Source organism: Canis lupus, chromosome 3 (assembly GCF_048164855.1).
Source record: "Canis lupus baileyi chromosome 3, mCanLup2.hap1, whole genome shotgun sequence".
Lineage (NCBI taxonomy): Eukaryota > Metazoa > Chordata > Mammalia > Carnivora > Canidae > Canis > Canis lupus.
The window spans coordinates 70,309,897-70,336,563 of NC_132840.1; the positions used below are offsets into that span (position 1 = coordinate 70,309,897).

The 26,667-nt window shown below is 37.2% G+C and overlaps 1 long non-coding RNA gene and 1 pseudogene across 1 annotated transcript in view; both read right to left on the reverse strand.

Annotated features, from left to right (window-relative positions):
- The window catches only part of LOC140631003 (uncharacterized), a 43,393-nt gene extending 22,041 nt beyond the window's left edge, over nt 1-21,352 (reverse strand). The window contains exons 1-2 of the long non-coding RNA XR_012028656.1: nt 21,208-21,352; nt 20,821-20,897 (exon numbers count right to left, since the gene is read on the reverse strand). This is a non-coding gene — a long non-coding RNA (uncharacterized lncRNA). The remainder of the gene's footprint in view (nt 1-20,820; nt 20,898-21,207) is intronic.
- Nucleotides 2,529-10,856, reverse strand: LOC140624303 (NXPE family member 1-like; annotated as a pseudogene).
- Nucleotides 21,353-26,667: the final 5,315 nt, after the last annotated feature.

Sequence of the window (26,667 nt, forward strand, 5' to 3'; positions counted from 1 at the left end):
TAATTACTATGTGTTGTGATGTGGGCCTCCTTGGGTTGATTTTGTTGGGGTCTTTCTGTGTTTCCTGAATGTGGATGTCTGTTTCTTTTTCCAGTTGAGGGAAATTTTGAGCTATTATTACTTCAAATAAAATTTCCCTCCTTCTCTCTCCTTCTTCTTCTGGGATCCCTGTAATGCAAATGTTATTACACTTGATGATATTTCGGAGTTCCCTTAACCTATTCTCATTTTTTATTATTCTTTTTTCTTTTCCTGTTCAACTTGGTTGCTTTCCAATACTCTGTCTCCCAGCTCACTGATCTGATCTATTTCCTTTAGCCTACTATTTATTACCTCTAGTGTATTTTAAATTCAGCTATCAAGTTTTTCATCTCTGGTTGGTTCCTTTTTATATTTCTTATCTCTTTGTTGAAGGTCTCACTGAGATTCTCCACTCTTTTCTCAAGTCCAGTGGGTATCTTTATGACCGTGGCTTTAAATTCCCTATCAGGTGTATTGCTTATCTCTGTTTCATTTAGCTTCTTGCTATAATTTTGTCCTATTCTTCCATCTGGAACATATTTGCCATATCCTTATTTTTTCTAACTCACTGTTTCTAAGTGTTAGGAAAGTCAGCTACATCTCCTGCTCTTGAAAGTAGCAGCTCATGAAGAAGAGGTTCTGTAGTGCCCTGCAGTGCAACATTCCTTGTTTACTTGAACATGGCATTTCAGTGGCGTCTCTTGTGTGTGTTGTATACACCTTACAATTGTGGCTGAGCTGCATTTGCCTTTAGTCAAGTTATCTGCAATGGCTCTCTTTGCTTGTTTCAAACAAGGTTTGGTCCCAGTCTTGTTAGTAGGCCAGTCTGGGGCTGCCTTAGTCTTGAGTTGAGTCAGACTAGGTATTTGCCAGAGCTGTGATAGCATGAAACTGCAATGTGTTGTTTCCGTGTCATCCTCCTAAAAGAAGCTTTTGTTGGTGGGTGGGATCTGCAGTCCAGATGTCTGCTCCCAGCCCACTGCTGGGTCCACAGTCAGAGAGGTGTGTATGGTTATATTTCCCTCTCCCTGGATCAGGAGTTATTTGGTGTGGTATAGGCTTCTTTCAGAGCTGCTTGCAACTACCATGTTTGTAGCATTGCTTTGGATAGACTGCCAAGGGCACATTAGAGGGGATGGGTTCACAGGAGAACACAGGGGCAGGGTTCATGGTGCCAACAAGGTGCAGGAGGGATAGGCAGGTACCCAGGAAAACTCCCACTGATGCTGGGTTGGAGGGGGTGAATCTATAGAGGAGCATGGGGATAGAGCATGCTGTTAGCAGGGTAGGTGGAGAGTGTTTGAATTGTGCTGGTTCTGGCAGATTTCTCCATATCTAGGCTGGAAAGTGGGATAAGGAAATATCATCTACCAGTTCTTTTGTTCTTAGAGAAATCTCCCAAAGATCTCTACCCCTTTAGCACATACTCTGAGATTAGTAAACAAATCTCCCTCCTGTATACCCTAGGCATTTTTCAAACTGCTGCTTCTATGCTGTATCTCAAAAGGACTGTTGTGCTGTCTCTTTAAGAGCAAGGACTCAGTTTCTTATTTTCAAAGTGATAGGTGTTAACCCCACTGATTGTAAGAACTCACAAAGTTAGGCCTTTAAAAAAAAAGCCAAATGTTATGGAGATTCATCTTCCTAGCATAGATCTTCATGCCTGAGGTACCTGGTGTGGGGTCTCTTCCTCTCCCCTGTACATACCAATGGTGTCCCATTCTCCCATGGACAGTCCCATGAGTCAATTTTGGCTTCTGTGTTTCCACCCTTCCTACCCTCTTTGATGTGGCCTCCTTTACATCTAGCTGTGGACAGCCTGCTTTACCAGTCTTTGGGTCATTTTCTGAGTTTTTATACAGATGTGCGTGTTTTCTAGGTGTAGCCATGGGACAAAGTGAACCTAGGATCTTCCTCCTCTGCCATCTTCCCTGAAAATTTAAGAATAGTTTTTATACTTTTAAAAATATGGGAGAAAATCAAAAGAAGAATAAATTACATGAAATTTGAATTTCAGTGTCATAAAGTTTTATTGGAACATAGCCATACTAATTCATTTAAATGCTTTCTATGGCTGCTTTCATCCTACAATGGCAGAGATATAACAGAGATGAGTGGCCTGCAAAGTATAAAACATTTACTATCTAGCCCTTTATAGAAAATGTTAGATGACACATCATGATGATCACGTTTATTCTTTTAACCCAACAAAGTATAGTTAGGATGCTTTCAGCCACAAGTAACAGAAATTATGAACCAAACTTGTTTAAGGAATATGAACATTTATTATCACATGTATGCAGCCTCCAGGGATAGCATAATCATTATTCATGTCTGATTCTCTTGGCTTTGCACCCTATGTTGTTTGTCTTGGTTCATAAATGTCCTCCCTACTCAGACAGATTCTTTTGATTTTGATTTTTTAGTCCCTAGAATAAAATTTCTCTGACAATACAAGTAGAATTATTTGCAGAGGTGTGTTTCTAGGTATTTTGTATATTCATGCTTTAGCATAGGTAGTTTAAGAACATGTTAATCTGATTTCCAATTACGTGATCATGTGGGTGGACACTATTAGTGCCATATACAATGGTCATGTCCCAGGCATCAAGAATACACACTGAAATCTTTGAAAATGTCCATATGGTAAGATATTGAATGTAATCATGGAAGTTTCCAAACCTTACTGTGTCTTCCTGATGTTTTCTGTCTTAAAGATCACTTTAGTGGCTAGGCTTCTTAGGAACAGTTGTTGAGAAGTTTTTCAGGCACCAATGGCCCAGTGAATGAAAATGCCAATGAGGAAGGGCCTGAAGTGCTGGCCAGGTATGATGACAATGGCCAACTTTTTTGTCACTTGATATCCAGTCAGTTTCCTGAGGGATATAACCCTCATCTATCACAGAGTAGAGCTGAAGACTGACAAAAGAGTAACTTTTTCCCCCCCGCCAAACCTAAATGTGTCTGTTTGCATTCAGAAGCAAATGTTTCTTAAAAATTTCAGTTGCATGGGGTGCCTGAGTGGCTCAGTTGGCTAAGCATCTGCCTTTGGCTCAGGTCATGATCTCAGGATCAGGCTCTGGGATCAGGCCCTGAGCTCAGTGGGGAGTTTGCTTCTCCTTCTGCCTCTGTCCTCCAACTCCACGCATGCTCTCTCTCTTTCTCAAATAAAATCTCAAAAAATTCCAGTTCTATGAAGATCAAAAACGTTTAGTGCTAATACACAAATCAGTTTTTTTTTAACTCAGAGGCAATGATTAATATTTTTAGAAAGAATATTTTATCATTTAAAATACTCACCCATCTAGGGATGCCTGGGTGACTCAGTGGTTGAGCATCTGCCTTCGGCTCAGGTCGTGATCCCAGGGTCCTGGAATTGAGTCCCGCATCAGGCTCCTCGCAGGGAGCCTGCTTCTCCCCCTGACCTATGTCTCTGCCTCTCTGTGTCTCTCATGAATAAATAAAGAAGTTAAAAGAAATACTCATCCATCTAGATTATTTTTGACTAGAACATCCTATACTTTAGGGTAGATTGTTCATATGTGTGAAATATCAATCAAAATGTAAAGTTTTTATTGGAATTTATAAAGAGAAACAACGGTTCTTGTAAAAGTGGGAATAAGACATATTTTAAATTAAAAGCCTCAAATCTAGAAATCTAAATGAAGTTGAAAATAAAATAACCAAAATGAGAGAATAGAGATCTCATTAAAAGTACTTTAATGTCAACCTCAATTTCTAAAACAATTTAAAATAATTACATACTTTTTACAAGTTTGGGCAAGTATTTGATCCACTGGTGCGGTGTAGAGTCTCCCAGGAGGTAAGTCAATTTTCCTTTCAAATAGCCATTTATCTCATTGTATTTAACTGAATTTGCTTACAAAATGTTGTAATCCACCTTCCTTCTGATGTATAACCATTAGAGACAGGAGCCTTCATTCTGACTTGGCATTTCTATTTTTTTCACTCTAGTAACAGACACTTCTGGTAAGTGATTTTATTGGCATATGTTAAATATCTAACCTTCTTTCTCTGACCTTCCCTTTGTTGATCTCTTACTCTCTTCCTCAAACTCCTATTTCCTAATTCCTTAGTCTCCTCTTGGTATTCTTTGGTCACCAGCTTTGTTTAACCACTTCTCATTTGTTTAAGAGATTTTGAGTCATCTTGATTCCTTGTTAACTTTCTCCCAAATCTGGTTATTAGTTAAGTTTTAAGGTTTTGTCAACATTGCTGATTCTGTGATGACTCAGGCCTTTATCTCTAACCTGAATATTAGTGGTCTAAAAGTTGGTGTCTTTGTACCAAATTACTTACCTTTGTTTTATTAATGAAACATTAGTCTTATTTTTTTCTATGAAATGTTTTTTCACAGGGATATTGTCGTTAAAAAACTAGCTTAAAAATATGCCCACATTTTTAAAAGTTCAAACAGTATAAAATAACCTAGTTTGAATTGGTATTTTATTTAATTTATTTTTTAAATAATGATTTCATATTTATTTATTCGAGAGAGGCAGAGACATAGGCAGAGGGAAAAACAAAATTCCCACAGGGAGCCCAATGTGGGACTCGATCCCAGACCCTGAGATCACACTCTGAGCCAGAGACAGGCACTCAACTGCTGAGCCACCCAGACATCCCTTGAATTGATGTTTTAAAGTACAATTTCATAAAAAGTAACATATGGCAGACAACACTAATGTTCTGAGATTTTCCTGCAAGTTGCATTAGAATTACAGGCTCTGTTGGCACATGTCTGCCTTCCAAGGCATTGCAAGTAGCCATGCACCAAAATTTTTGCTGTGGCGTACTGAAAATCATCAGATTTCCTACCTGTCATGTTTCCTTTTCACTCACTATCCACCTACCCCCCCCCCCAAATCCCCATTAAGTTAATGCCTTGTATTTTAGGTTTATTACATAGCATTTCTGTACTAATATCATATTCTGTAGTAGATAGGAAGCAAATAATAATCACTTAAATATAAATTTATTTATCTCTCACATAATAGTCCTAAAGTGAGCAGGCCAGGACCAATATGATGTTCCATGGTTTCAAGGGCTCCAGTTCCTTCTGCCTTGTTCTGCAACTCTTTTTATGGAGAAGGTGTGATAATCTTAACTTTATTATTTTCTTATAACTTTTTTGAGGTATAATTGACATACAAATAACTATATATATTTAATGTATGGAGTTGGGTGAATTTGAGCATATATGGATATACTTGATACTATCATCACAATCAAGTTGCTATTTTTAATATATGACATTAATCTCATGGTCTAACATGACTTTTTCATCTCTTAGCATTATATCTCAAGTTTAGCCAAGAGGAAGGGGAGGGCAGGTTGTTTTACTTTTAAGGCATGACATAGACATTTCCCATATCACTTCTGCTCATAATCCTGGCCAAAATCTAGTTATGGCCACCACTAGCTGCAACTGCAGCCTTTAGTTGAGTGACAGTAGGCCCAGCTAAAATAATGGTATTTTATTACCAAAGAGGGAAGGGATAATGGATAGTAGGAGACCACATCCAATCTCTGCTTTACTCCCCATGCTTAGCCCTCCATAGACCTTGCAGTCTCTGTTGTCTAGATCTACTGAATAGTCATATGCATGCGTGTAATCTATGGACAAAGTGGAAAAATAGTAATGGTAGAAAAATTGGAAAATTCTGAAATAAGAATTCTTTCAGGTAATCCTGGAATAGCTAAGCCCTAGTGATTTGCTAAAGAGAGTTTCTGTAATTCTATAATTATATGAAAATTTCAGTGTGACATGGTTGAGTTTCTGTGAGGTTTGATAGCATTGCACCCTGGATGACTGAATACTGTAACCCTAGAAGATCCGTACAGCCATCCTAATAATGTACTGGCATGCTTTGGTGAGAAGAGAGCCTTTAAGCTTATTATTGAAAACCATATCTTGTACAATATTTATGTGTCAGGGTATTCATTTTGCCAAGGGTCAAGCTAAGTGCTCTGAAAGACTATATCAAATATATAACACATTTTATTATGATTAATCTTAATGTTTACTTAATAGAGTGGGCTTAATAGTATGTTGATAATAGTATTAAGATTCCATTATATTTATCAATTAGTATAAAGATTACAGCAGGGAGACTAAATGTCCCCCCAAAGATATCTGCATTCTTATCCCTGGGACCTGTGAATATGTTAACTTCCCTGGCAAAAGAGACTTTCCAGATATGATTAAAGGTATAGGTTTTGAGATGGGAGATTATCCTTGATGATCTGGGTGGGACCAATCTAAATCTCATTCATCCTTAAAAGTGGGAGAAGGAGGCAGAGGAGTGGGTCAGAAAGATGTGATATGGGAACTTGGCCTATTGTTGTATCTTTGGAAAATGGAAGAAGAGGGCTGTGAAGAACAAGGGCACCTCTAGAAGTGGAAAAGACAAGGAAGTAGATTCTGCTCTAGAGCCTCCAGAAAGGAATGCTGCCCTGTTATACTTTTATTTTAGCTCAATGAGACAAATGTTGGACTACTGAACTACAGAACTGCAAATGATATTTTTTTAATTGTCTTAAGCTACTTTGACACCTTTTCAACATCAAGTCATCCCATCCAACATTTATATAAATAGAAGAAAAAAGCCCTTTATTTTATATCCCTTAGTAGCATTAAATATTTCTTTATATAAATCATGCACATTTTGTTAAATTCGTGAAATACATTTCAAAGCAGAAAGTGGATCATATCACTCTCTTCCTTGGTTGATTTTTGTAGCTTTCAAAAGCTGACTGAATAAACCCTAAAATTCTCAGCATGGTACTTGAGAATCCATAATTTAGTTTCTTCCTTTCTTTCTAGCCTCTTCCTTTGCTCTGGTGCACTAAATACTTTCACTCCATTGGCCTATTGAACAAAGTTCATGGTGATTTTGCTTATGAGTAGAGTTATCAGATAAAAAAAATACAGGATACCAAATTAAATTTGAATGATTTCTAATAAGGAATAATTTTTAGTGTATTTTCCATGCAATATTTACCCTTTATCTCATGCATATGATATCCATAAACAATTAGAAATTACTCAAATCTAATTTAAAACCCTAGATTATTATTTGCTAAACCTGGCAATCCTACTCATGGGCTTTATGAGTTTTCTCTTTCTCCTCATTTTCTGTCTACAGTTATCCTTCAGGGCTAAGTCAAATATCAGCTTTAACATAAGCCCTCTGCCTTTTTACTTTCTTCATAGAATTGGTAGGTTGAATGTCTTTCAGATTGCAACCTTGCTGAACATTTATTTCTTTCCATTTGCCCATAATGCCTCATATCTATTAGAACCTTAATAAACATTTGCAGAATACATGAATAAATATTAGGCAATAAATTATTAGTTGAAGTAAATCTCAAAATGGATGTTATTGGTAAACTCAGGCTTTAGAGAAAGTTATTTTAAAGCCAAGTATAAACATTATTCTTTTATAAGTAACATGGCTTTGCATTTGCCACTAAAAGACATTTAATAAAATGGAAACTCCATATAAAATTGCTTAGTGCATAAACTAAAGGTTAGGAAGTTATGCCAACAGAGAATTAGGATAACCAAACCAAAATGTTCCTACTCAAAAGCTGTGGGTAACCATCAAAGACATTTGCACAGTGCCCCAGACAGATCACCAACTCCAGGAGAAGCACTACCATGTTTAAATATGAATGTAGAATACTAATACTTTCCCCTTTTGGATAAACAGCTATAAAAATCTGTTATAAAAAGAGTTTGAAATAATTTCCTTGAGCTGATTTCTCTCTTTAAAATCCAAGGTGATTGACATCACAGACACCTGCTAAGAATTGTGCTCCAGGAAATCCATGATTACTAGGATTGATACTGATAAACTTCCCCCGGCATAAGAATGTCTTTTGGAAGACCCATACTAAGAACTACCCACAACAGGACAAGAAAACTTACTACCTCACTGGGAGATGTCAATGAATTTAGGAGGTTTCACCATTTTAACTCCCATGGATTGGACCTTCAAAACATAAGATAACAAATTAGCCTGCTGTCTGTCCATACATGCAGGTAACAAGTCTTTTGCTTGTGAGTAAAAAATAATTTAAAAATTTTCACAACTGAAAATTATTGTGAATTTTATATGCATTGGGCATTGTATATGGATTAGCATTTTGGAAAACTGTCTACCTTTCTGAGAGCACTTGAAGTCCAGGGCAGCTCTTCTCATCTGCCACATGCAATCAGTATGTCCTGGAATTTTTAATTCAAAATATTTATCTAATATGCAAGTTGTCTTCTTTTGTTGTTTACACATCATTTATTCAAGTTCATGTAATATTTTTCTTGGATTTGTGTGAGTCTCTAACCAAGCTGTCTGTTTTACCCCACCTATATTGGGATACAACTGCCAGAACACCCTTTTTGGTTGCAAATGCAACTGTATTCATCATTATTTAAAATCCATTTCACTGAGATCCCTGGGTGGCTCAGTGGTTTGGTGCCTGTGTTTGGCCCAGGGTGTGATCCTGGAATCCCAGGATTGAGTCCCACATCAGGCATCCTGCATGGAGCCTGCTTCTCCCTCTGCCTGTATCTCTGCCTCTCTCTCTCTCTCTCTCTCTCTCTGTCTTTCATGAATAAATAAATAAAATCTTAAAAAAATAAAATCCATTTCCCTTACCTAAGGACTTCAGGCTCCTTAGCAGACCTTTTTTCACCTTTTTTTCACAGAGTTTCTGCTTCTACATCTACATTTCTTGCTATGCTTACCACTTTCCATTTTTCCTAGAAACTTGCCTTCTGATGATTGTAGACTCTATCAAGGAAGGTAGTGTACTTGCCTGATCCACTGCTATCTCCCTAATATCTGAAAGTCGTGTTTAGTTTGGTGCATTGCATTTCTTTCCTCTAGCTGATGAAACACTGACTATCTGACTCTTCCTGCTTCAAAGCTCTTATCTTCTCCTTGACTCACTCTTTGTTTCAAACCTGTGTATATGTAAGTGGTAGCAAGGAGAAAGAGAATACAGGAGGAATGGGGATCCAGGTGCTAGGTACAATAAATACAAGTGGTACTTAATTTTCTTCTGTGGATGCCTCTTAAGGTTCAATTCAGAAAAAGGAAGAGATCAAATTGTGACCTTTACTGTGACTTTCTATATAAGAATGGTTAGTGGATAGGAAAAGAATTAATGAGTTGCATCATCAGAGATCAGAGAGAAAGAACAGAAACCCAGCTGAACTTATTTCAGAAGGGAGTCAGGGACTACAGATCAACACTTGGATGACTACATGAAATCTGGAATGCATGTTATTTTTCCATGTTTGCTGTCCATACTTTACTTCCTCAGCATATATTTTTGAAAGCCTAAGGGAAGAAGCTAGCATTCCATTCTGAAATCAAGTGTACGGAAAGTAAATCCTCAGGATCAAAATAGATAGTAGCAGAATGGAAAGGAAAAAGGAAATAGACTGAGCTCCTGAAACTCTTTAAAGAAAGTTAGCAAAGGAGCAAAAGAATTTGGAACTGATAGGTTGTCTCAGGGCTTGGCCCACGTGTTCTGGATTTGTGGTGGTACATAGTTGCCATTTGCAAAATGGCTCATGAAGAGACTCTGATAGTTCATTCTAAACAATGAAGTTTTCCAGCTTAATGGAGAACTGATAGACCAAGGAGTGAGCATCTGTTTATGAGCAAGAGAAGAAGGATATGGAATTGATGCAGCCATGATTGATAAGAGAAACATGCTTATACCCCAGTTTGTGAAGGCCTGTTAGCCAAGGGCTTTTAACAATCACTACATGACAACTTGGTGAGTATGGACTCCTTCAACCTGAGCAGCACATGCTGAGGAGTATCTGATCTTGAGATCAACTGGACATGACCAGTAGGAGTTGGCATTTTGGAAATATTACTCAGGATGCAGTGTGGACAGTGGATTAGAGAGGGAGGATTGGTGGAAGGAAAGGTGCGACAAGTAATCTAGATGAACTGATGATGATCTCAACTCAACAGCATAGGTATGGAGACAAATGGATGAATGCAAAAGATATTTGAGAGGTGGAATCTACATAAGAGGATATGGGGAATGAAGGCATATAGATGTTTTTTATTTTATCAAAGAATCCTTTTTTGGTGTAACATTTTCAACACCTATCAAAATACTTTTACACTGAATATATTTTGTAAAACCTAGGTCTACCGTAAAAGACATGCAATACTGGTCATCATGGGAAAGTATAGTACATATAATACAGAGTTCCACTTCAGGCAACCCTCTTTTATTGAATATTTTGGTGAGAATGCCAGTCTTGGCAGTGGGAGTCATAAAAAAGGGATCTCACGAGCTCACCACATGTCTGACCAGACCTTGAGTAGAAGAGGCATCTGAAAGGGTCATGTTCAATGTTAATTGAGATGGGCAATGTAGCTCTGCCCATGGGGACTTCTCAGGGTGTTTAAAAGTATATTTATGTGTGAAAAAAGGCTTTAATCCTTGACAATAAGATAAGAATTTATCAATTCTGGGTAGTCATGTGAATCAGAGCCTCTCAAGGGTGTATGCTGAGGTCTTACACAGCTCAGCACTTGAGTTTGGGGTCAGGCCACATTCAGCAAACATCGGTGGTGCCACTAACAAATTCACCTTTGGAAATAACCATCATGGCCTTGATTCCTTGCCCTCCAGAGAGCAGATACTCCTTCACTGGGGTGAGTCATCAGGAGAATAGAGACCTGGCCCTCCCAGAACAGAGTGAAGCTGACCAGGTGGGTGCCATTGTTGAAGTCTATCACCTTTCCTGAAGTACCTGTTTTTAGACATGGGGAGGACATCCCAGCCCTCAGGAAATACCACCTCATTGCCTTCCTGTGTCTCAAGTGTTCCCTCTCCTCCAGTAGGATGTCTAGGTCATCTCCCCCTGCAGTAGGTGTCTCGAGGCTAGAGGATGGTGGCTGTGCTGTGTGTGGCAGTGGTGGCAGTGTTCAGATGAAAGATCAGGGTGGGATTAGCTGGTTTAGTTTCTCCATGATTCCCTATATTCTTTGCTCAGTCTCTATTGGTGGCTTTAAGAGACTCAGTGATATTTTAGGGTATGAGGACTTCATGGAGGTATTCCAGTGATGGAAGAAGATAGGTAAGTTTAGACGAGACCAAAACTGAAATTACAAGGTATATGATATAATGAAATGAAGCAAGTCATTTTACTTACTATGAATTTGAATGCTTATTTACCTATTGTCATATTATTTATACTCTGACAATTTTGAATGACATGTAAATATATTTTTAAAGTAAAAATTATTTTTAATTGTAATTGACATACAATATTATATTACTGTCAGGAATATGGCATAGTGATTTTCCCATTCTATACGTTATGAAATGTTCACCATGATCAGTGTAATCATGTGTCAACATATGAAGTTATTACAATACTATTGACCATATTCCCTATGCTCTACTTTTCATTCCCATGACTTATAACTGGAAAGTTGTACTTCTTAATCTCCTTTATCTATTTCACTTATCCCTACTCTGCTATCTCCATGATATCTGGCGGAAAATAGTTTATTCATTTGTTTATTTTTTAGATTCAACATATAAGTGAAATCATATTGTATTTATCTTTCTCTGTTTGGCTTAATTCATTTAACATAGTACCCTCTAGTTCCATTAATGTTGATGCAAATGGCAAGATTTCATTCTTTTTCATGACTAAGTAATATTCTTATATGTATGTATATCATATGTTCTTTACCCACGCATCCGTAGACATTTAGGTTGCTCCATATCTTGGCTCATGTAAATAATGCTTCAATAAACATAGGAGTGCATATATCTTTTGGAATTAGGGTTTTCATTTTCTACAGGTAAATACTCAGAAGTGGAATTGCTGACTGTTATTTCTAACTCTCAAGGAGTCTGCCTACTGTTTGGCATAGTGGATGTACCCAACTTACAGTCTCACCAACAGTGCACAAGAGTCCCTTTTTCTTCACATCTTTGCCAACACTTGTTATTTCTTGTCTTTTTGATACTAGCCATTTTGATACTAGCCATAGGTGTGAGGTGAATCTCCTTGTGGTTTTGATGCCTTTCCCTGATGATTAGTGATTTTGAGCATCTTTTCCTGTGTCCATTGGCCATCCGTATGTCCTCTTTGAAAAGTGTCATTCAGGTTCTCTGCCCATTCTTTTAATTTTTTTAAACATTTTATTTGATAAAGAGAGTGCATGTGAACATGCACTTTCACGGGTGGAGGGAGGGGGCAGAGAGAGGGGGAGAAACAGACTGCCTGCTAAGCAGGGAGAGCCTGACATGGAGCTCAATCCCAGGACCTTGGGATCATGACCTGAGCTGAAGGCAGACACTTAACTAACTGAGCCACCCAGGTGCCCCCTCTGCTCATTTTTGAATTAGATTATTATTTTTGGTATTGTGTGAGTCTTTATTTTGAATATTAACACTTTATAGGATATATCACTTGTAAATATCTTCTCCCATTGAATTCGTTCCTTTTCATTTTGTCGATAATTTCTATCACTGGGCAAAATCTTTCTGGTTTGGCATAGTCCCAGTAGTTTATTTTTCCTGTGTTTCCCTTACCTGAGGAGACATATCCATAAAATGTTGCTAAGGCTGATGTCTAGGTTATTTATTTTGTTTAAGATGTTTTATGGTTTCAAATCTTACAATTAGGTCTTTAATCCATTTTGAGTTTATTTTTGTGTATGGTGTAAGAAGGTGGCCCAGTTTTCCCAACACCATTTATTGAAAAGACTAAGCTTCCTCCATTGTATAGTCTTGCCTCCTTTTTCATAGATTCGTGGACCATAAAAGTGTAGATTTTGGGGGCCTATATCCTGTCCCCTTGATATGTGTTTATATTTGTGCCACTACTGTACTATTTTGACTACTCTAGCTTTGTAGTACATCTTAAAATATGAAATTCTGGTACTTTGTTGTTTCTCAAAACTGCCTTTGCAATTTGGGGACTTTTGTGGTTCCATGCAAATTTTAGGATTGTATGTTCTAGCTCTGTGAAAAAAACTATGGGTATTTTGATCAGGATTGCATGGAACCTATAGATTGCTTTGGGTAGAATGCACAATTTAACAATATTCACTTTTCCTAGGTATTTTATTCTTTTTAAATGCAATTATAACTGGGATTATATTCTTAAATTTTCTGCTAGTTTGTTATCAGTGTATAGATATGCAGATTTCTATATATTAATTTTGTATCCTCAATTTTGATGAATTCACTTATTTTAATAGTCTGTTGAAATCTTTAGGGTTTCTATGCATGGTATCATGTCATCTAGAAATAGTGGCAATTTTGCTTCTTCCTTACCAGTTTAGATAACTTTTATTCTTATTCCTCTCTAGTTGTTGCAGCTAGTACTTCCAGTAGTATGTTGAATAAAAGAGACTGGTCATCCTTGTCTTGTTCCTGATTTTAGAGGAAAGTCTTTAGTTTGTCAACAGTGAGTGTGATATTAGCTGAGTATCTGTCATGTACTGCCTTTATTATGTTGAAGTATATTCCCTCTAAACCCACTTTGTTGAGCATTTTTATAATGAATGAATGTTGAATTTTGTCAGGTGCTTTATCTACATCTCTTGAGATAATCACATGGATTTTTTTTAAGAGTGGAAGTGGTAGAGGAGGGGTATCATAAGAGGGGGAGACAGAATCTTAAGCAGCCTCCGTGCTCAGCATGGAGCCCAGTGTGGGGCACCATCTCACAACCTTGAGATCATGAGCTGAAATCAAGAGTCAGACTCTTTACCAACTGAGCCACTCAGGCTCCTCGATGATATGGTTTTTATCTTCCATTTTGTTAATATGGTATATCACATTGATGATTTGCTGTATTGAACCGTCCTTGGAATAAATCTCAGTTAAACATAGGGAGTGAAAATCTTAATGTTTGTGAATATGGTTTACGAATATTTTGTTGAGGATTTTTGCAGCTATGTTCATCAGGAATATTGGCTTATATTTTTTTTGTTGTGTCTTTGATTTTGGTATCAGGTAATGTTGGCCTCATAAAATGAATTTGGTAGTTTACCTTCCATTTCTATTTTTTGAAATAGTTTGAAAAGTATAGATATTATGTCTTCTTTAAATGTTTGATAGAATTCTCCCGTGAATCCATCTGGTTCTGGAGAGAGAATTTTGTTGAGAGAATTTTTGATTACCAGCTCAATTTCATCAAAAGTAATCAGTGTTCCAATTTTCTATTTCTTTCTGATTCTATCTTAGAATACTGTATGTTTCCAGAATTTAACCTTTTCTTCTATGTTTCCCAAAACTGCTCATAGCAGTTCCTTATTTTTGTGCTGTTAGTTTTTATTGTCTTTCATTTATACTATTTGAGTCCTCTTTTTCTTGATGTGTCTGATGAAAAGTTTATCAGTTTTCTCTTTTCAAGTAACTGTTTTATCTTTTTATTGTTATTTCCTTCCCATTATTAATTTTGGGTTTTGTTTTTAAGAGTTATATTAGAGGGATCCCTGGGTGGCGCTGCGGTGTAGCGCCTGCCTTTGGCCCAGGGCGCAATCCTGGAGACCCGGGATCGAGTCCCACGTCGGGCTCCCGGTGCATGGAGCCTGCTTCTCTCTCTGCCTGTGTCTCTGCCTCTCTCTCTGTGTGACTATCATAAATTAAAAAAAAAAAAAGTTATGTTAGATTGAGATATTTCTTGTTTTTGACATAGATCTCTTTTGTCATAAACATCCCATTTTGTTATGTCCCAAAGATTTTTGACCATCATGTTTCTAGTCCAGTTTTATTTGTGTGCTGGAGTTTATTTCCTTTTTGCCTTCTCCATTAACCCATTGGTTGTTTAGTAGCATCTTGTTTAGCTCCCACGTATTGGTGTTTTTTCTAGTTTCGTATCGTTATGTTTGGAAAAAATGTTTGATATAATTTCAATTTTTTTGAATTTATTGAAATTTGTGTTCCTACACATGGTCTATCCTGGAGAATGTTTTATGTGCACTTGAATATGTATTCTGCTATTTTTTGGTGCAGTGTTCTGTATATTAAGTTCATCTGGTCTAATGTGTCATTTAAAGCCACTGCTTCCTTATTGATTTTCTGTGTGGATGATCTATCCATTAATGTAAGTGGAGTGTTAAAGTTTTCTACTATTAGAGTATTTATGGTTAATTTCTCCCATTATGTCTGTTAATATTTGCTTTATATATATTCAGGTGCTTCTATGTTAAGTGCATAGATATTTATAATTGTTATAATATATCCTCTTGTTTAACTTCTCCTTTTATTTAATGCCATTGTCTATTGCTATGGTCTTTCTTTGAAAGTCTATTACATCTGAAATAAGTATAGCTATATTGGCTCCAACCCCCACCCACTTCCATTTGCATGGAATACCTTTATATACCTTTACTTTCATTTTGTATCTGTCTTTAGGTCTGAAGTGGGTCTCTTGTACACAGAATATAGGTGAGTCTATCTTCCTTCCTCCCTCCCTCCCTCCCTCTGTCCCTCCCTTCCTCCCTCCACTCAGTCTCCCTAGGTCTTCTGATTGGAGTATTTAGTCCATTTAGATTTAATTATTGATAGGTATGTGCTTATATTGCTTCTGGTTGTTTTGTCATTTTCTTTTGTTCCTTTCTTCTCTTGCTTTCTTCCCTTGTGATTATTTAGTGTCATTCATGGATTCCTTTCTTTTATAGGTTTTGATTTGTGGTTAGGATGTTATGTATAAACATCACGGTACATATATAGTAGTTCATAGAAAAGTGAACTGTTGTTTAAGTTTGAACATGTTCTAAAAGAACTACATTTTTATTCCCTTTTCCATGTTTCATGTATATAACATCATATTTTACATCTTTTTATCTCTTAACTAATTTTACATAAAATTGATATCAGTATTTTTGTATTTTACTAGCTTTGTAAATTTTTGATCTGCTTCTTGTATATGTCTGCTTTTAGCAGTGATTTTTTTCCTTCCTATAGCTTTTTCTTTTCCCTTCAAAGAAGTTTCATGTATGGCTGTTTAAACGGTGATAAATTATCTCTTCAATTCTGAATGATAACCTTGCTGGTTAGGGAAGACTTTGAGTATACCAAAGATTTTGCTCAAGAGTCAGACTATAGCCTTATATGAATTTTCATGTGGGTCAGTAATTGCTTTTCTCTTGCTCCTTTGAAAAGTCTCCTTAGTTATGTGTCCTGGTGTGGACATTTTTGGGTTGACATTGGGGCTCTCTGTGGATCCTGGAACTTGATGTTTCATTCCTCAACTTAGGGAAGTTTTCAATGATTATTTCTTTACTTTTAAGGTTTCTATTTCTTTCTTTCTCTTCTTTGTGAATTATATTATCCTTCATGTTCTCCTTGAGATTTCTTCCAGATCACTGATCTGTTCTGCATCATCTACTCTACTTTGATTCCTTCTACTATATTTTTGTCTCTCTGTACTTGTTTCTATGTTTTAGGTAGGTCAGCTTTTCCTCGACTTAAAGTTAGTGGCTTTATGTAGAAGATTTTAGTGCAATCCCTACTATCCAGTAGGACCAGGTACTCCAGTGGTACCTGTATGTACAGCTGGGTGAAATTTCTGGCTACACCTTGCCACAGGTTTAGTGGTATGGAGGGCTGCCTCCTTCCCTCACTGTGGCAAGGCAGTAGTCTCTTTGTAGGAGAATCCTCTTTGTAGGAGAACCTACCATGGTAAGTCCACAGAGAAGACTTGAGCTGGGTGAGTGGTGCTAGCAGGGTAGATGCAATGTTATACAATGGCCTCCACCTGTGTCAGGCCAGTCAGGCTGAAGGAGTGCAAGAAAAGTAGTACCTGCCAGCATTTTTGTGCCTGGAGAAAGTTCCTAAGGACCCTTGGCCCTCTAGCACATGTCTTAAAATTAGTTTATAAATGTTCTACATGTATAGCTGAGGCACTTTTCAAACTGCTGCCTCTGTGGTCTTAGAGTGAGGAATATTGTGTATGGGCCCTTTAAGAGTATGTTCCCCTTTCCTGTAGCCCTCCACTCTTGCTGAAAATCAGCTCTGCTGATTTTCAAAGCAGCAAATGTTGTGGGGATCATTGACTGAGGGTGCTCAATGAGGGACTTAAACCCCTCATTCCTTGGGGAGTACCTCCACACCTGTGATAATCCCTCCTGCTTGTGGATCATTACAGTTTTCTTTCCCAACTGCATCTCTGTCCATCCTACCTTTCTAGATGTTGCGTTTTCTTTATATCTTTAACTGTACAGTGCTTTTAAACTTGTTCTGCTGGGCAGCCCTGGTGGCTCAGTGGTTTAGCGCCACCTTCGACCCAGGGCCTGATCCTGGGTACCCGGAATCGAGTCCCATGTCGGGCTCACTGCGTGGAGCCTGCTTCTCCCTCTGCCTGTGTCTCTGCCTCTCTCTCTCATAAATAAAATACTTAAAAAAAAAGTTGTTCTGCTACTCAAGTGAGTTATACTATATGCAGTTCAGCCTTGTGTCTGCATGAGGAAGTGAGCTCAGAATCTTCCTACTCACCATCTTCCTCTTTTTTTCTTCAAGAGTAAAAGACTGTTAGTTCTACTTCAACATATCTTTTACCTGACAGAACTTAGTTATGACAGAATATGAGGTATATAAGTAAGGAAGAGTAAATGCACCCAAATCAGTTAATTGTCCATAAATATTCTCTGAGGTATGTATTTTGGATTCTGTGTATTTGCCCACAACTGTTCAGGCCTTCTAAAAGATGTTATGGGTCTGGAAGATGGTAGATAAAAAGGATCCTGAGCTCATTTCCTCCCATGGATACCTGGAGGCAACAACTGCATATAATCCAACTCACTCTGAGAATGACCTGCGACTGAAGAATAAATTTCCACAACCAAAAACATCAAGAGAAAGTCACATTGACAAGAGGAGGGGAAGGGACATGGTTACAAACCAAATTCCCAATGTATTGACTCACATCACAGGTGTGGAGTTACTCCCTAAGGAGCAATGGGATCAAGTCCCACACTGGCTGCCCACAGCCCTGGAAACTTTCACTAAAAAGCTGAGTGCCCATAATGTCTGGCCTTGAAAATCATCAGGGCTTAACACTGGGAGTGCCTGATGGGGCTATAGGAAATAAAAACTCCTCTCTTAAAGGACAAACACTGTATCATGTGGTCCAAGAAGCAGTTGTTTGTTTGAATTATACATGAAGAACTGGAGGGGCCAAAATCTGTAGGGGCTCCCTTTGGGAGTACTGGGAGGTACCATTTTTCTAAACCTCTTTCAGCCTAGCCTTGCAGGAGTCAGTTTAGGCACCTTCCATCTACCTGACTAGCACTACCCACTCCACCCACAGAAGTGCCCCTTCATAATAACTCCTGCCTTAGGGAAGGGAGAAGGGAACCAGCTCTGCCTACAGCATGTCCACAGCAGTGGCAAGGCCTCTCATCCCCCTATACTAGAGGCTGGCCTCTCCCACCAAGATTCTATTGCAGCTGCAGCCAAGACTCTCAGCCAACTGTGCTGGGAGATAACCCCACCTACTGGCAAGCTGATAGCAACTTTTGGGGGCCGGTCCAGCTCACAAGAGTCACCCCAGTATGCCTGGTTCTGGTGACCAGAAAGTATTACCCTACCGGACCCTGCAGGGCACCTTCTATATAAGGCTGCTGTTTTCAAGACCAGGAGATGTAGCTGACCTAACCTAATACAGAGAGTCAAACAAATGGAAGAGCCAGAGGAAATCATTCCAAGTAATCAAAATAAAACCTCAGAAAAGGAGATAAATAATTCAAAATGATGGTCAAAAAGATGCTCATAGGACCCAAGAAAGAGCAGATGAACTCAGAAATTTACTAAAGATCTTGGAAACTAGCCCTTTATCTGATACGTCATTTGCAAATATCTTCTCCCATTCTGTAGGTTGTCTTTTAGTTTTGTTGACTGTATCCTTTGCTGTGCAAAAGCTTCTTATCTTGATGAAGTCCCAATAGTTCATTTTTGCTTTTGTTTCTTTTGCCTTCGTGGATGTATCTTGCAAGAAGTTACTGTGGCTGAGTTCAAAAAGGGTGTTGCCTGTGTTCTCCTCTAGGATTTTGATGGAATCTTGTCTCACATTTAGATCTTTCATCCATTATGAGTTTATCTTTGTGTATGGTGAAAGAGAGTGGTCTAGTTTCATTCTTCTGCATGTGGATGTCCAATTTTCCCAGCACCATTTATTGAAGAGACTGTCTTTCTTCCAGTGGATAGTCTTTCCTCCTTTATCGAATATTAGTTGACCATAAAGTTCAGGGTTCACTTCTGGGTTCTCTATTCTGTTCCATTGATCTATGTGTCTGTTTTTGTGCCAGTACCACACTGTCTTGATGACCACAGCTTTGTAGTACAACCTGAAATCTGGCATTGTGATGCCCCCAGATATGGTTTTCTTTTTTAAAATTCCCCTGGCTATTCGGGGTCTTTTCTGATTCAACTTATTAAACTCAACACCAAAGAAACAAACAATCCAATCATGAAGTGGGCAAAAGACATGAACAGAAATCTCACAGAGGAAGACACAGACATGGCCAACAAGCACATGAGAAAATGCTCTGCATCACTTGCCATCAGGGAAATACAAATAAAACCACAATGAGATACCACCTCACACCAGTGAGAATGGGGAAAATTAACAAGGCAGGAAACCACAAATGGTGGAGAGGATGCAGAGAAAAGGGAACCCTCTTTCACTGTTGGTGGGAATGTGAACTGGTGCAGCCACTCTGGAAAACTGTGTGGAGGTTCCTCAAAGAGTTAAAAATAGACCTGCCCTACGACCCAGCAATTGCACTGTTAGGGATTTACCCCAAAGATACAGATGCAATGAAACGCCGGGATACCTGCACCCCGATGTTTATAGCAGCAATGGCCACAATAGCTAAACTGTGGAAGGAGCCTCGGTGTCCATCGAAAGATGAATGGATAAATATGATGTGGTTTATGTATACAATGGAATATTACTCAGCCATTAGAAATGACAAATACCCACCATTTGCTTCAACATGGATGGAACTGAAGGGTATTATGCTGAGTGAAGTAAGTCAATCGGAGAAGGATAAACAGTGTATGTTCTCATTCATTTGGGGGAATATAAATAATAGTGAAAGGGAATATAAGGGAAGGGAGAAGAAATGGGTGGGAAATATCAGAAAGGGAGACAGAACATAAAGACTCCTAACTCTGGGAAACGAACTAGGGGTGGTGGAAGGGGAGGAGGGTGGGGGGGTGAGGGTGAATGGGTGACGGGCACTGAGGGGGGCACTTGACGGGATGAGCACTGGGTGTTATTCTGTATGTTGGTAAATTGAACACCAATAAAAAAGAAATTTATTTAAAAAAATAAATTTACTAAAGAGATACAGCTATAGAATATAATAACTGAAAGGAAAATACAGTAGAGGGAATCTAGAGGATGAAGAATGAATCAGTGATCTTGAAGACAGGTAATGGAAAGCACTCAAGCTGAATAACAAAAATTAAGAAGTGAGAATTAGGGTAAGGGAGCTTTTGGACAACATATCAAGCATAGTAACATTCACATTATAGAGAAGTGGAGAAGAGAGCGCAAACGGGGCATAAATTTACTCGGAAAAAAAAAAAAAGGATAGTTGACAATGTCCTTCTACTGGGGAATGAAACAGATGCTCAGGGTCAGGAAACTCAACGAAATTAACACAAAGATGTCCACGCAAAGACATGTAATAATTAAAACCTCAAAAAGGGGGAATGGGTAAGATCTTAAAAAGAGCAAGCAAAAAGCAGCTAGTTACTTACCAAGAGCTCCTGGGGTAGCTGGTTCTTCAGCAGAAATGTTGCAGAGCAGAATGGAGTGGTGTGGTATATTCAATGTGCTAAAAGGGAAGCCAGACAAAAATACTCTAACCAACAAAATTATTATTCAGAATTGGAGTCTTAGAGTTTATCACCATTAAAGTGACCTTACAAGAAATGTTAAAGAGGCTTTTTAAAGGGGAAAAAATAAAGAGCTATAAGTACAGTAAGAATATAGCAAAAAAAAAATTCACTAGCAAAATGAAACATAGAGTGAAGATAGATCAATAACTTATGAAGCTAAGGTTGAAGGTTGGAAGCAAGAATAGTAAAATCAATTATATCTACAATAACTAGTTAAGGGATATAGAAAATAAGATGTCAGGGCACCTAGGTGGCTCAGTGAGTTGGCTCAGTGAGTTAAGCCTCTGTCTTCGGCTCACGTCATGATCCCAGAGTCCTGGGATTGAGCCCTGTAATGGGAGTCTGCTTCTCCCTCTTCCTCTGCTCATGTTCTCTCGCTCACTCTCTCAAATAAGTAAGTAAAACCTTGAAAAAAAGAAAATAAGATGTAAAATATGGAATCATATACATAAAATTTGGAGAAGTAGAAAAATACAGTGCTTTTAAATATGTTCAAACTTAAGTGACCATCCTCTTAAAATGGATTGTTATATACTTGGGGATTATATATGAAGTATATGATAACTAAACACAAAAAGTTGTAATAGATATAGAAAAAATAAAGAGAAAGGAATCTATACATAACAGTAAAAAAAAAACTTCAAATCCCAAGGGAATAAAGCAAGAGACAAAGAAAGGAACAGAGAAGAACTACAGAAACAACCAGAAGATAACAAAATAGCAATAAATATGTACCTATCAACAATTACTTTAGGGGATACCTAGGTGGCTCAGCGGTTTAGCACCTGCCTTTGGCCCAGGGCGCGATCCTGGAGTCCCGGGATTAAGTCCCATGTCCGGCTCCCGGCATGGAGCCTGCTTCTCCCTCTGCCTGTGTCTCCGCCTGTGTCTCTGCCTCTTTCTGTCTCTCTAGGTCTATCATGAATAAAAAAAAAAAATCTTAAAAACTCAATTACTTTAAATGAACTAAATGCTCCAATCAAAAGACAAAAAAATGAAGACCCATATACATGCTGCCTACAAGAGACTCGTTTCAGATTTAATGACACATACAGACTGGAAATAAAGGAATGGAAAAATATATTCCATGCAAATGGAAGCAATAACAACAAACAGCAATATTTATATCAGACAAAATAGACTTAAAAACAAAGACTGTAACAAAAGGTAGGAAAATTATATAAAGGGATAATACCAACAAGGGTATATAACAGTTGTAAATATTTATGTACCAAATGTAGCATCACCTCAATAAATAACCACCCCAGGATCATGGATAGATCAAGAAAAGTCAATAAAAAAAACAAACAAAAACAACCCCAAAACAGTGGCTCTGAATGACGGATTAGACCAGATGGACTTAAGAGTTATGTATAGAATATTCTACCCCAAGACAGCAGAGTACACTTTCTTTTCAGATACAGCACATGTTGGGTTACAAAATAATTCTCAATAAATTCAAGACGAATAAAATCATTTCAACTATCTTTCTAGACCACAACAGATGAAACTAGAAATCAATCATAATGAAAAAACTGGGAAAAAACTCAAACAAGTGGAAGCTAAACAACATGTTACTAAATAATCAATAGGTAAAGAAAGAAATCCAAGAGGAAATTTAAAAAATGCTGGGAGACAAATGAAAATGAAAACAAAATGTTTTAGTTATTGAGCAGTTCCTAGAGGGAATTTTATAGCTACACAGGCCTACTGTAAAAAAACAAGAAAAATCTCAAACAATCTAACCTTACACCTAAAGGAATTAGAAAAAGGAAAAAAAGTTAGTAGAAGAAAGAAAGTAATAGAGACTGAAAAATAAAACAATAGAAAAGATAAATGAAACTAAGGGCTGGTTCTTTGAAAAGATAAAATTGACAAACCATTGGCCAGACACATCAAGAAAAAAGAGGGAGGACTTTAATAAATGAAATCATAAAGAGGAGAAGTAACACCCAACACCACAGAAAAATAAAGGAGTATAAGGGACTACTATGAAAACCTACATGACAAACATTGGAGAAACTAGAATAAATGGAAAAATTTTCTATAAAAATACAATCTTCCAAGACCCAATCAATAAAAAACAGACAATCAAAATGGATTGGTTATTAGTACAAAATTGAATTGGTAATCAAAAAGTCTCCCAAAAAACAGAAGTTCAAAACCAGATGGCTTCACAGGCTAATCCTACTAAATATTTAAAGAAGGATTAATACTTATCCTTTACAAAATATTCCAAAAAAATAAAAGAGAAAGGAATGCTTCCAAATTTATTCTATGATGCTAGCATTACTTTGATACCAAAACCAAAGACATTACAAAACCCCAAAACTCCATAATACCTCTAATAAACATAGATGCCAAAATTCTTTGTGTGCGTATATTTTTTTAGTGGAATTCAATTTGCCAACATATAGCATAACACCCAGTGCTCATCCCGTCAAGTACCCTCCTTAGTGCCCGTCACCCAGTCATCCCAACCCCCCGCCCACCTCCCTTTCTACTACCCCTTGTTTGTCTCCCAGAGTTAGATGTCTCTCATGTTCTGTCTCCCTCACTGATATTTCCCATTTTCTCTCCTTTATCCTTTAATCCCTTTCACTATTTTTTATATTTCCCGAATGAATGAGACTATATAATGTTTGTCCTTCTCTGATTGACTTACTTCACTCAGCATAATACCCTCCAGTTTCATCCACATTGAAGCAAATGGTGGGTATTTGTCATTTCTAATGGCCAAGTAATATTCCATTGTATACATAGACCACAGCTTCTTTATCCATTCATCTGTCGATGGACACTGAGACTCCTTCCACAGTTTGGCTATTGTGGACATTGCTGCTATAAACATTGGGGTGCAGGTGTCTCGGTTTTTCACTGAGATGCCAAAATTCTTGACAAAATATGAGCTGAATTCAATAATACATTAGGAGCATCATTTACCAGGAACAAATTGGATTTATTCCAGGGATGCAAGGATGAGTTAATTTCCGCAATTAATCCATGTGATATATCACATTAACAACAAAAACCATAAAAAATATGATCATTTCAATAGATGCAGAAAAAGCATTTGTCAAAATTCGACATTTGTTCACAATAAAAATTCTCAACAAAGCAGATATAGAGGGACCATACCTCAACATCATAAAGGTCATGTATGACAGGCCCACATCTAACATACTCAAAGGTGAAGCTTTTCCTTCAAGATCAGGAAGAAGATGCAAATGTCTACTCTCACCACTTACATTGGAAATTCATCAACAATCAGAAAAGAGAAAGAAATAAAATGCATCCAAATTGGTAAGGAAGAAGCAAAACCATAACTAATTCCAGATGACATATAACTGTATAGAGGAAATAGTAAGACACTGTTGGGGGGGGAACCCCAAGATTAGGATAAATGAACTCATTAAAGGTGCAGGATAGAAAATCAGTTACAGAAATCTGTTTCATTTCTATACACTAATAATAAAGTGGGAGAAAAAAATTTAAGACAATCCCACTTACAACTACATCAAAAAGAATAAACTATCTACAAATAAATATAATCAAGCAGGCAAAAAGATTCATAGTTTGAAAACTGACTATATTTATGTAAGAAATTGAAGACAACACAAATGGAAAGACATACCATGCTCATGGATTGGAAGAATTGATATTAGAATATTCATACTACCCAAAGCAATGTAAAGATTCAATGGCATCCCAATAAAAATACCAATAGTACTTTTCACAGAAGTGAAACAAATCTTAAAATTTGTATGGAAGCACAAAAGTCTCTAAATTGCCAAAGCAATCTTGAGAAATACCAGAGCTGGAGGTATCATAATCCTAAATTCCAGGATATACTGCAAATGTACAGTACTTAAAACGGTATGGTACTGGCACAAAAATAGTCACCTATGTGAATGCAACAGGATAGAGAACATAGAAATAAACTCATATGGAGAGCCTACAACACAGGAGGCAAGGATGTGCAGTGGAGAAAAGTCTCTTCACAGTAAATGGTGTTGGAAAACTGGACAGCTACATGCAAAAGAATGAAACTGGATCACTTTCTTACACCATACCAAAAATAAACTGAAAGTGGATTAAAGACCTACATTTGAGGCCTAGAACCATAAATTTCTAAAAGAAAACATAGGCAGTATTCTCTTGGTTATTAGTGTTAGCAACAGTTTTCTATTTATTTCCCCAGGCAAGAGGAACAAAAGCAAAATATTGGTATTACACCAAGCAGAAAGATTTTTCACAGTGAACGAAATCATCAATGAAAACGAGACAAAGCAACCTACTGAGAGAAATTATTTGTAAAGGATCTGATAAGGAGTGTATGAAAGGATATAAAGAACTCATAAACTCACTCCCCTCCACCACCAAAAAAAAAGATTAAATAATGGGCAGAGGACCTGAGTAAACATTTTTCTGAAAAAGACATACAGATGGCCAACAGACAAATATAAAAGTGCTCAACATTGCTAATCACCAGGGAAATGCAAATCAAAACCACAATCAGATATCACATCTGATTGTTTACCACAGTAAACTGTTTACCACAGTTTATCAGTTTAATAATCATTCTATCAGAATGGTTATTATGAAAAAGACACATAAAAAGTTTTGGTGAGAATGTGGAAAAGGAATCCTTGTGCACTGTTGGTAGAAATGTAAATTGTTGCAGCCACCACCATACAAAACAATATAGAAGTGCCTCAAATAATTAAAAAAATACCATATGATCCTGTAAACTCATTTTTGGGTATTTACCCAAAGGAAAAAATACACTAATTTGTACAGATATATGCACTACTATGTTCACTGAAACTTATTTACATAAACCAAGGTATGGAAGCAATCCAACTGTTCATCAATAGGTGAATGTATTAGGAAGATGTGTTGCATGTAAATACAATGGAGAATAACTCAGCCATAAAAAGAATGAAATCTTGCCATTCATGATAGCATAATATACTCTAGATCCAGCCCATGTTGAATAAAATAACTCAAAGGAAAATAAACACTACATGATTTCACTATATAATGAATTAAATAGCAACAAAACAAAGAAAACCAGAAACAGACTCATAAATATGGAGAACAAACTGATGGTTGCCAAAGAGGTTGGGCTATGTGGATGCAAAATTAGATGAAGCAGATTAAAATTTATGAACTTCCAGTTATAAAATAAGTTACACAAAGAAAATCATAGTATAGGGAATATAGTCAGTAATGTAATATTACATGGTAATAGATGGTAACTATTCTTATGATGGGAAGTATTGCATTATGTGCAGAATTGTTGATCACTATGTGGTATGTCTGACATTAATACAATATTTTATGTCAACTGCATTTTAGCAATTAAAAAAACATAGAATGAGGATAAAGAAGATGTAAAGTATGTTTTATACACAAAACGTGGGTAGGAATAAAAATGGTATTGTAGAATGTATTGGAAATTGAGCAAGCACAACCTAACATAGATTACAATATACTTAAGGGTCATAAATAAACTTCATGGTACAAAAAATGATAATAGATATAAAAGAGAAAGTTATCCATGCATAACACTAAAGAAACTCATCAAATCACCAGGGAAGAGAGCAAGAGGAGAAATGATTCAGTAAAAAACTACAAAAACAGCCACAAAACAAATTGGCAAATAAGTACATACTTATCAATAATTACATGAAATCCATGTGG